This window comes from Callospermophilus lateralis, chromosome 11 (genome assembly GCF_048772815.1).
Source record: "Callospermophilus lateralis isolate mCalLat2 chromosome 11, mCalLat2.hap1, whole genome shotgun sequence".
Taxonomy (NCBI): Eukaryota; Metazoa; Chordata; class Mammalia; order Rodentia; family Sciuridae; genus Callospermophilus; species Callospermophilus lateralis.
In genome coordinates this window covers 92,455,633-92,465,034 of record NC_135315.1, presented here as the reverse complement: position 1 = coordinate 92,465,034, position 9,402 = coordinate 92,455,633, and the positions used below count along the sequence as shown (strand labels likewise).

Here is a 9,402-nt window from a genome sequence, read left to right as displayed (position 1 = left end):
GGCTATTTGGGCCAGTTGTGGTTGTGCGGGAGGGTGAAGACCCAGGGCCCAGCAGCTCCCATGGGACTGGGCCCCCTCACTGGCTAAGGAAGGCACAGTGGATCTCAGGCCAGAAGGTGCCATGAGAAATGAAGCGGGATGCTCCACGTCATCTTCTGGGTCACATTGGTGTGAGTAGAGGAGGCACAGCTGCTCTGCTCCAGAAGAGTGCCTTTGCACCCTCCCTTCAGTCACTGTCATGTTTCAGTTGAAAGAGGTTGTGACTTCCATTCTGCTGACTTGATTCCATGAGCAGCACTCGCCCTGTCAGGACACAACCTGCTCTCCTCTCCCCCCAGGACACACCTCTGCTTTTACTTTATTACACTTCCACTGCTGTCTGAGAAATCAGTTTGTAGTTTCCTGCTAGAAGCTCATGTTCTGTTGATCTTATTTAAAATTAGTTTGGATTTTGTTGACTTTTTTGATATTGATATAAAAAAAACTCCATTGATTTTTCTCCTAATTTTTTATATCTTTTCCTGATTTACTTAGGCTCTTTCTCTATTTTCCTAAAATGGATCCTTAAATTATTGATGTTACGGCTTTCTTCTTTGAATATATGCATCCTGTGCTAAAATCTTTCTTCTAAGTACTGCTTTCTCTACTTCCTTTGTTGGCTGGTTCCAATTCTTGGACATGAGGTGAGGCAGAATATCATGGTAGCATGCTTAGTGAAGACGAGCTGTTCAGTTCAGGGCAGCCAGGAAGCAGAGAAAGAGAGGGAGAGTATGGGCTGTGGAGAAGATAAATTGCAGGCCAAGTTCTAAGTGACCTACTTGCTCCCATTAGGTCTCACCTTCTAGAAGTCCATTAAGCTATCAATGGATTAATCCCCTGATGAGGTCAGAGCACTCATGATCCAGTTACTGCCTAGAACCTTGATGCCCAGGGGACCATGCTTCTCAGCACATGAGCCCTGTGGGGAACATTCCAGATTCCAACCATAACACTAATACAATCCTTTCTCCTGTCAATGAATATTAACTGAACCTGTGTCTTAGATCTAATTTTTATTACATTGTTTTCAGAAGAGAAGTTATATATATTTATGGGGTGCCATGTGATTTTATACACACACACAAAATGTAGAATGATTCAAAAGCCAAGCTTATTAATATTATCTATCTAGTTCATTGCTCATCTATTATATTTTTGTTGTGAAATATTTTAAACTTACTTTTAGTTATTTTTAAATATATAAGGGTCTCATTTTATTCTTCTGCATATGCTAACCATTTTCTCAACACCATTTGTCAAAATGGCTGTCTTTTCTCCAATGTATGTTTTTGACATCTTGTCAAGGATCAGATGATTCTACATGTGTGGATTTTCTCAGTGTCTTCTATGATATTCCACTGGCGGATGTGTCTATTTTGAGCTCAGTATCTGATACCAATCATTTTGCTCTTTACTTCTATGAGTTAAATTTGTAAATCTAAATTTAAAAAATGAAACTCTAAGACATTTATAAAATAACATGAGAAAATATCTAGGGAGCCTTGCATTTTACAGTAGCTTTTTAATTCAATATCAACATATAATCCATGGAAGAAAATACTGGTAAATTGGGACTTTGATAAAATTTAAAACTTTTAAAAACCCGTGAGACTCAGGTAGTAGGAATGCATGAGTTCAGGAGTTTAAGAAAAGCCTGGCAACAAAATTAGATCCCATCACAAATAATGCATGAATCAATCAATGAATCAATAACTTATGGTCTGAAAAAGAAAAAAAAAGATAAAGAAACAAACCACAGATTGGGAGTAGATATTAAATATCTCATTTTTTTGGTCATGTACAATTTTATTTCCTATGAATTGTTTGCAGTTTATTGTGATTTTGCATTTAAAATGTAAAAATCCCTAACTACCTGTCACCAAAGCAGTTCTTTTTCTCCTCCCAGATCCCCTGTGGAGTGTAGGCCAACTCCTTTTCAGCAGGCCCCTGTAGGCAGCAAATCATCTCAGAGGTGGAGAACCTTCAAGATACAGGGATCAGAACTGGGTTCTACACTTGGTGGCTCCCACATTGTCTCATTGGCATCAGAGCACTGCCCTCAAGGGGGACAATAAGTCCATTTGGGAATGAGGAGAGACATGAATCCTAAATGAGTCCACATAGACTAAACCCAGGCCTCAACTTCAACATGGCAAACCTCCACTTTTAACACTCCACCAATTGTACCATGCTGGGCCCAGGCCTGAGAAGGATCCCATCTGCCTCAGGGCTGTCCTTCCCTGCTTGGCTCCTAAGGACAGGGGGCTCAGTGACTAATAAAACAGCAGCCTCTACTGCCTGTGCTGAGTTTCAGGGAAGCTGCCTTCCCCCAGGGACAGCCCTTATCCACATGATGCCCCAGCCTCTCATGGCACTGACCCACCTCTTGAGCCTTCCCATGACAAACCCCATTTCTTGCCTCTTCCTTCAGAAGGGGACTCTTGAGTGCTCCTCCCTTGGAGGGTTTCTGGCCTCTTGTCATGGACATTGGGCCCTTGGATTTGGAGGCACCTAGGAAGGGTGACTATGAACAGACTGCTGGTCCTGGGGGTGACAGTCTGTCCAGGACCAGGGTTCAAGGATGCCTCATCCCAGCATCTAATTCTCAGCCACTTGGTGAGAGGAAGCCAAGGACACTCCTGGGCATGCATGGACTGAGGCCTGAGAGGAGGACCTGCCAGTGCTGCAGAGGTCACCTTGCCAGGACTCAATGGTGAAGTCATACTTTGAAAAGTTAAAAAAAAGGCAAGAACCAGCAAACAGGAGGCTGAGTAACAGCTGGGCTGAGTCAAGGCAGGCAGAGACCTCTGGCACATGGTCAGTGGCTGGGTGTAGGTTACTGGAAGGTGGGAAGAGGGGAAATGGGCCCACCTGCCATGCTCCCTTGGACCTCTGGATGCAGCTGGCAGACCATCCAGAGAATGTAGGCTCTTTTGGTCTGGTGTTACAGGTCTACATACCTTGGGCTGCATGAGAGCTGACCAGAAACTAGATTCATAGTGCAGCTTGGCAATAAGTAGCCCTGAGTGACCTGGGCAAGTGACTCAGGCTTTCTTAGCCCCAGTTTCCTGTCCTACTGTTGTGTGCTGGTTACAGGAGGCTGAGAGCCCAGTACTCCAAGTCCAGCACATTAGGACTGAGTACAGGCTATCCTGCCATGTTCTCTGTCACCAAGGACAAGCCCTCATGGCCTGAGTGGGCATTACTCTAGAGCAGGGACTCTGGGGGTGCCCATAGGGCCTTCCTTCCAGCCTCAGACCCTCCCAACCCAAACAAGGTTTTGGTGACTGGACTGTTTCCTTGATGGCATTCCATACCTCTCTTTCCTTGGGGCCCAATATCTCTGAGGAGTTCTGGGTCCAGTGGACTGGCTTTGCAGGCAGACAAAGCAGGCAGGATCTCATATTTCAGTCAGCTTCCTGCCTAGCATCCTGGCCATACCCTGCACCATGCGGTTCCTGATGCAACCTCGGAGGCTGAGGAAAGCTGACATAGGATCTTGCTCTGCATGGGGACCTCAATGACCACCACTTCAAGCTGTGTAGGAGCCTCGGCCTCTGGGTGCAGGGTGGAGGCCCTTCCTGCACACCCTGAGGGGAGTCTAGTAGGGTGTGCTGGGGTCCTGTCACTTTCTGGCCAGAGGACCCTACAGACAGCAAGCATGTGTGTGCTGATGAAGCCCCTATCTTTCCGTGCTCAGGATCAGAAAATGAAAGCACCTGAAGATACCAAACCCTTTCTTTCAGGCCCTGAAGAACTGAGAGGGAAGGGACATTCCTAAGACCACCCGGCCAGGCATGATAGGGGCATGACAATCCTGTCATGCAGGGTTCTGCACCCTCTCTGAGGCTGGGCTCAAGCGACCTGTGTCTAGGATCTGGTTTCTGGGCCCCAACCCAACCTTGGAGCCCATGTGATCCCAGCACTCTCCCTCAGATGTGGTCCCTGCTCCCCCAGCTAACAGGTGCCTGCCTCTTCCACCCCATTCTCCCTGCAAGAAAGGGTTCCTATGGCATCCCTTCCCTCGTACACACTTAGCTCACTGGCAGTCATCTGCCCCAAGATGGTAGCAGCAGATGCCTCGTTGCACAGCAGTGCCTGACATGCGGTAGGCCCAGAATCTGCAGCAGATGTGAACACTGCCAACCAGGGCTAGGGCCAGGGGCAGAGCCCTCTAAACATTCTGTTGGGACTGAAGCACCTTGTCCAGGGTGAATCTGGGCAAGTCAGAACACCCAGATGGCCCAACAGGGCTAGAATAAAGATGCTGGTGGTGTTGGAGTCAGAGCTGTCTTGGCAGTAGCCCCTCACTCCAGCTGCCTGGAGGGAGTTTATGGAGGGCCCTCTCTAGCAGGCTGTGCCTTTGAGGGACAAGACTCTGCCCCTGCTTGACTCCCTGGGAAAAGACCACAGTGTTGGGGTGCTAGTTTCAGGCCCCAGACCTACCCCTGCCAAGAAGTAGAAGGTGAACCCCTCAGTCATACCCCATGAGACTGCCACTTCTCAGAGAGCAAGCTTAGGCCAATGGAAGGGCATCCAGAGTTTTCTAGTGTCCCAGAGGTTCAGAAGCTCAGCTGGAGCCAAGGGCAAGCCCCACCCCAGCACTTTCCCTAGACAGCCTGAGCATCCTAGCCTTTCATGTCCTGGATCCTATCTCCATCTCCTCTGACTTCCTATCTCTGCAGGGGCAGATGGTCATACTAGGTCAGGGGACCATGATCCTACACCTCCTGGGAGGTGGTGGCCATAAATCTCAAGCCCACTGGTCATCTAGGATTCACGTGGCCAGTTGGTGAAGAAGCCTCTTTCCAGGCAGCAAGCTCTAGACCTGGGTGGGGAGGAAAGGCTGCTTAGGACCCTGAGACCCTGAATTTTGTCTCAGCTCTGCCCTCTCCAGTCCCAGGACTAGGGCTTTTTGGTGGTTAATCCTCAGCTGGGCACTGGGGAGGGAAACCAAAATGGAGTGGGGGCCTGGTGGGGAAAGCCCTGGTGAATAGCATTACCATAATCACTGATATGGGGCCAGGCCACCCCCAATAAAAACAGAAGACTCTGGTCTAGAGCTCTCAGGACTTTGGTTCAATATGAGATAGAACATCTTTGTTGCAGAAAGAACTAGAACATTTTAGTGCCTATTTCCTGGGCTGCTGAGCCTCTGGTGCATCTATGGTCACTGGCTCAGCATTTCTTTGTTGTGAAAGGAAAGGAGATGATAGGGCCTGCTGTCAGCTGAGCTCTTGCTACAAGCCAGTCTGCCTGGGCCAGGATGGCCAACCCACTTCCTTAGGACTTCATCAACTAAGGCCCAGGAATCTTCTGAGACCCAGAACCCACTGCCAAGCCCGCAACCTGCCCACATTCCCCCTTCCTTCCTCCCTTACCCCTGCAATGCTGCATGCAGACACACACAGTACCCCCAGGCTGCCCTCTGCTCCCTAGCATCTTACATTTGTTCAGCAGGGGTCTAATGAGGACATGCTTCACTCTCTCAATTAGAAGCTTCCTTGGACCATTCCATCCATGTGGAGGTACCATATGATGTGGTGCCTTTGTTACAATCAATGTGCCAATTTTGATAAATTATTATTAAGTGGATTTGCAGTAGCATTCACTCTTGGCAATATTCCTTTTTTTCCATATGTATATTGATACCCACCATTGCAATATCATACTGAACAGTTTCACGGTCTTAAAAATCTTATGCTTCACCTATAAGACACTTCTACCCAAAAATCCTTGCCCAGGAATTACAGATATTTTATTAAAGCTTGAGAATGCAAACCTGATTTCTGTGAAAGGGTGTGCTACTAAGCAAAGTTTCAGGAGTATGCACCCTGATATTTTTATTGTGTTTTTTCCCAGGAAACCATACAGTTGGAATCATAAATGGTGCATTCATTGCAGAGGGATGTTTCACTTAACAGCATATGCAATGTGTGATTTGTCATGATGTAAGAGGTTAATTTACTTTATTGTTGGATAAGAGTCTATCATGTGGGTGATACAATTTGTCATCCATTCACCAACTTGAACAACAACTTTCTTTTTTTTTTCTATCCAGAATACTTTTATTATACAGGTATTATATGCACACAATGATTGGGGAAACATTTACAGGCATGGAGTTCAATTCTAAACCTCCATTTCACCCACACCAACTATAACACACATTCACTGTAGGGTGAATGAGCCCCACAGGAATGAGATGCCAAGTTACTGCTTTCTGAATAGAGAGCTCCGATTAAATAGAATCTTCCAAACCAAGAACAAAGCCCTGTATGCTTTTTAATTCTTCATACCCTGTGTACAGATGAATAAAATCTAAAGACGTGTTATAGATTACCCCACCACCATTAAAAGTTAATATTAAAATCGAATCCTAATTCTCAAAAACTTGTAAGAAGTGTACCTGTATTTACAGACCCTATTAAATTATGCATAAATAAAATCTGTACACTGAACACACTGTGCCTCAAAATACAGAGCCTCCACAGGGACTTGGGGGTGACAGGCGGCAGCAGACGCTTGTGTTCACCCTTTTCAAGTTTACTCAAAAATCAAGATCTGATATAAATATGCAAATAAAGCTTCAGTACCTTACAGGAACCTGTCGTTTCAAAGAGTCTGCCTCCTCCTGGGGGGCACGATTGCCGAAGAAGGTAGATAAAGACTGATTTTTGAAAACAATATTTAGTGGACATAAAAACCAGCCATATCTTAACACTGAAGGAAATAAGTTATCGTTGATCTGAATCGCATCAATCGGATGTTTCAACAGCTAGGCGCATGGCTTCTTATCAGCTCCGGGGAACATATGAGAAGGTTCTAAAACTTGTAGCACCACTTTCAGAGGAAGGAGGGATGGGGTTCCAAAAAATGAACGCTCAACAAGTAAAACAAAAACCAGTACTTGTCACCTTGGGATCCTGTGTCCAAGGTCAGACACTGCAGCGCTGGAGAAGCCACAGGGATCCAGGAGGGCAGGTCAAGATCCTGCAAGCCTCAAGTGACACAGGCCTTTGGATAGGTGGATAGGGGAGGTTGGAAGCTCCTCCCCCAGCAGGAGGGGCGTCCTGGTCTGTCCCAGTGGAGAAGGATTCCTCAGTCCTTTCCCTTCCCGCCCTCTGCTCATGCCCATTTTACTTCCTGTGCTTCTCCATTTTCTCCAGGGTCTTATTAGAATCTGCGGGACTCTGGTCTCCGGGGTTCATATAGGATTTGTCTATGACAATCAGGGCTTCTTTGATGTAGTTCTGCACCACAGACACAGCGGCGCAGATGGCCTGGCTGCCAAACCCGTGGGTAATCAGGCTGAAATGAGACAAGCAGTTCTGTATGTTTGTTTCCAAGACCAGGGAGGGCCTGTTGTTGCCATTGGGTGTTCGGTCTTGATTGAGGAGGTCTGTGAATTCTTTACACACTTGCTGAGCTGCCAGCAGCGTATTCTTCCTCCTTGCCATCTCATTCCGCCCTCCTAGGTGAGGCCTGGTTAAATATTCGGCCACTGGCTTACTAGGAAACTCCGCTTCACAGACGTCCGCAAAGTCCCGGGCCAAGTGAACAGCTTCGCCTTCCACCAAGGATGTCAAGAGGGTCACGTGAGCAGCTTTCCGTCTCCCTGCCGGAAGATTCAGCCCAATCTTGTCCAACTTCTCCCGCAAAGATCGGCCTCCATTTTTGGACTTGGCTCTTCTGAGAACACCTCCCAGCAGTGCGGCATTTAAACATTCAGGCGGTGACAATCGCCTCTGCACTTCAGCCACCATCACTTTGTATTTGGACGTGGAGCTGAGGAGGGACAGTCTTCCTGGAACCGAGCAGAAGACTTCACTGGGATTCATCACGGCTCCCACCAGCTCCTTCTGACAGGGGAGACCTAGGGGGTTCTTAGTCATGGAAATGGGACCTTTGCGGATTACAGTCTGATCGGGCCCAAGCAAGTGTGGGTCGTCAACGTTCTGCACCTCTTCCATCTGGTGAGCCATGCCGTGGAGCCCCAGGTTCTCCGCCAGCCCCGCGGCGTCCAAGGCGTGTGCGTGGGGCAGCAGCAGGTCCGAGCGGCGGTAGGCATCCCTGCGGGCGCCCACGGCGCCTCCCTCCAGCCCGGAGAGGTGGGGGAGCAGGCTGGCCGGGCGCCCGTGGTGCGAAGGCAGGCCGGCGCCCTCCTGGCTCTGGCGGCCGGGCCAGGCCTGCTGTTGGCTGCCGGCGGCCGCAGGCTGGTGCAGGGGGTTGATGGCCGCAGCGTAGGCTTCGCCCAGATGCGAGTAGGGATCTGCCGACTGAGAGTAAGCCAGCTGCTGGTAGGGCGGTGGAAAGTAGGGTGGCGGCTGGTATTCGGGGACTCCAGTGTGGGACAGCGGCGGTGCGGAGCTGTAAAGATGCTGCCCGGCCGAGGATAGGTGGGGGATGCGCGGGTTCCCGTTGCTACTCGCATCGTGGCGATCCTGGGGGGATGAGTCCGCCGAGCCCGGCGGCGAAAGTCTAGGCGCTTCGGTGGCCACGACGCTCAGAGGCGCCTGCTCAGGACCTCGGGTCCCAAGCCAGGTAAGTCCGGGGTAGAGGCAGCAGCCTGCGATCGGGGGGTGAGTCAGCCTGCAGCTAACGCCTAGCCGAGCGCGCTCGCTCTTCAGCCCGCACATGTTGGGAGTCGCACCTGAACAACAACTTTCTGCTTCCAAGTTTGGGCATTGCAGATAAAGCTGTTAATAACATACACAAGGAAGTTTCAGTGTGGACATAAATTTTGACAACTTTAGGAGCTCTCTAATATGGGGAATATAGATTTAGTTCTATGAGAAACACCAAAACTGTCTTCCAGAATGGGCGTGTCATTTCACAATCCCCCCAGCACAGAATGCCAGCTTCTGCCACTCCACATCATAGCCAGTGCTAGGTTTCACTAGTGTTTTTGCATCAGGGAAATTCAATACAGTTGGTCATGGTGCTCTTTATTACCCTTTTGATGTATGTGTGATATGCAGTGATGTTGCCTTCATCATTTCTGATATTAGTAATTTGTGTTCTTTCTCATTTTTTTTCTTTGTTATTCTGGATAGAAATTTAGTGATTTTTGTTTTCAAATAACTCAGTTTTTGGTTCTGTTGATTTTACCTTATTGTCTTTCTGCTTTTTATTTCATTAATTTTTTTCTCTAGTTTTAGTTATTATGTATTTAAATTTCTCTTCTTTCCCTAGGTTCTAAGGCAGAAATGAAGATTAATAAATTTTAGACTTATTCTTCTCTTCTGATACAATAATATAATGCATGGATTTTTCCTCTTAGCACTGCCTTTCATGCATTCCATAAGTTTCACTAAGCTTTATATTTGCATTTTGACTTTATTTCATAAAATTTCTGAAATT

General features: G+C 47.9%; 1 pseudogene; it reads right to left on the bottom strand.

The window, feature by feature from the left end:
- Window positions 1-7,178: 7,178 nt before the first annotated feature.
- LOC143410691 (transcription factor AP-2 gamma pseudogene) lies at window positions 7,179-8,678 on the bottom strand (annotated as a pseudogene).
- Between the last annotated feature and the right edge of the window lie 724 nt (window positions 8,679-9,402).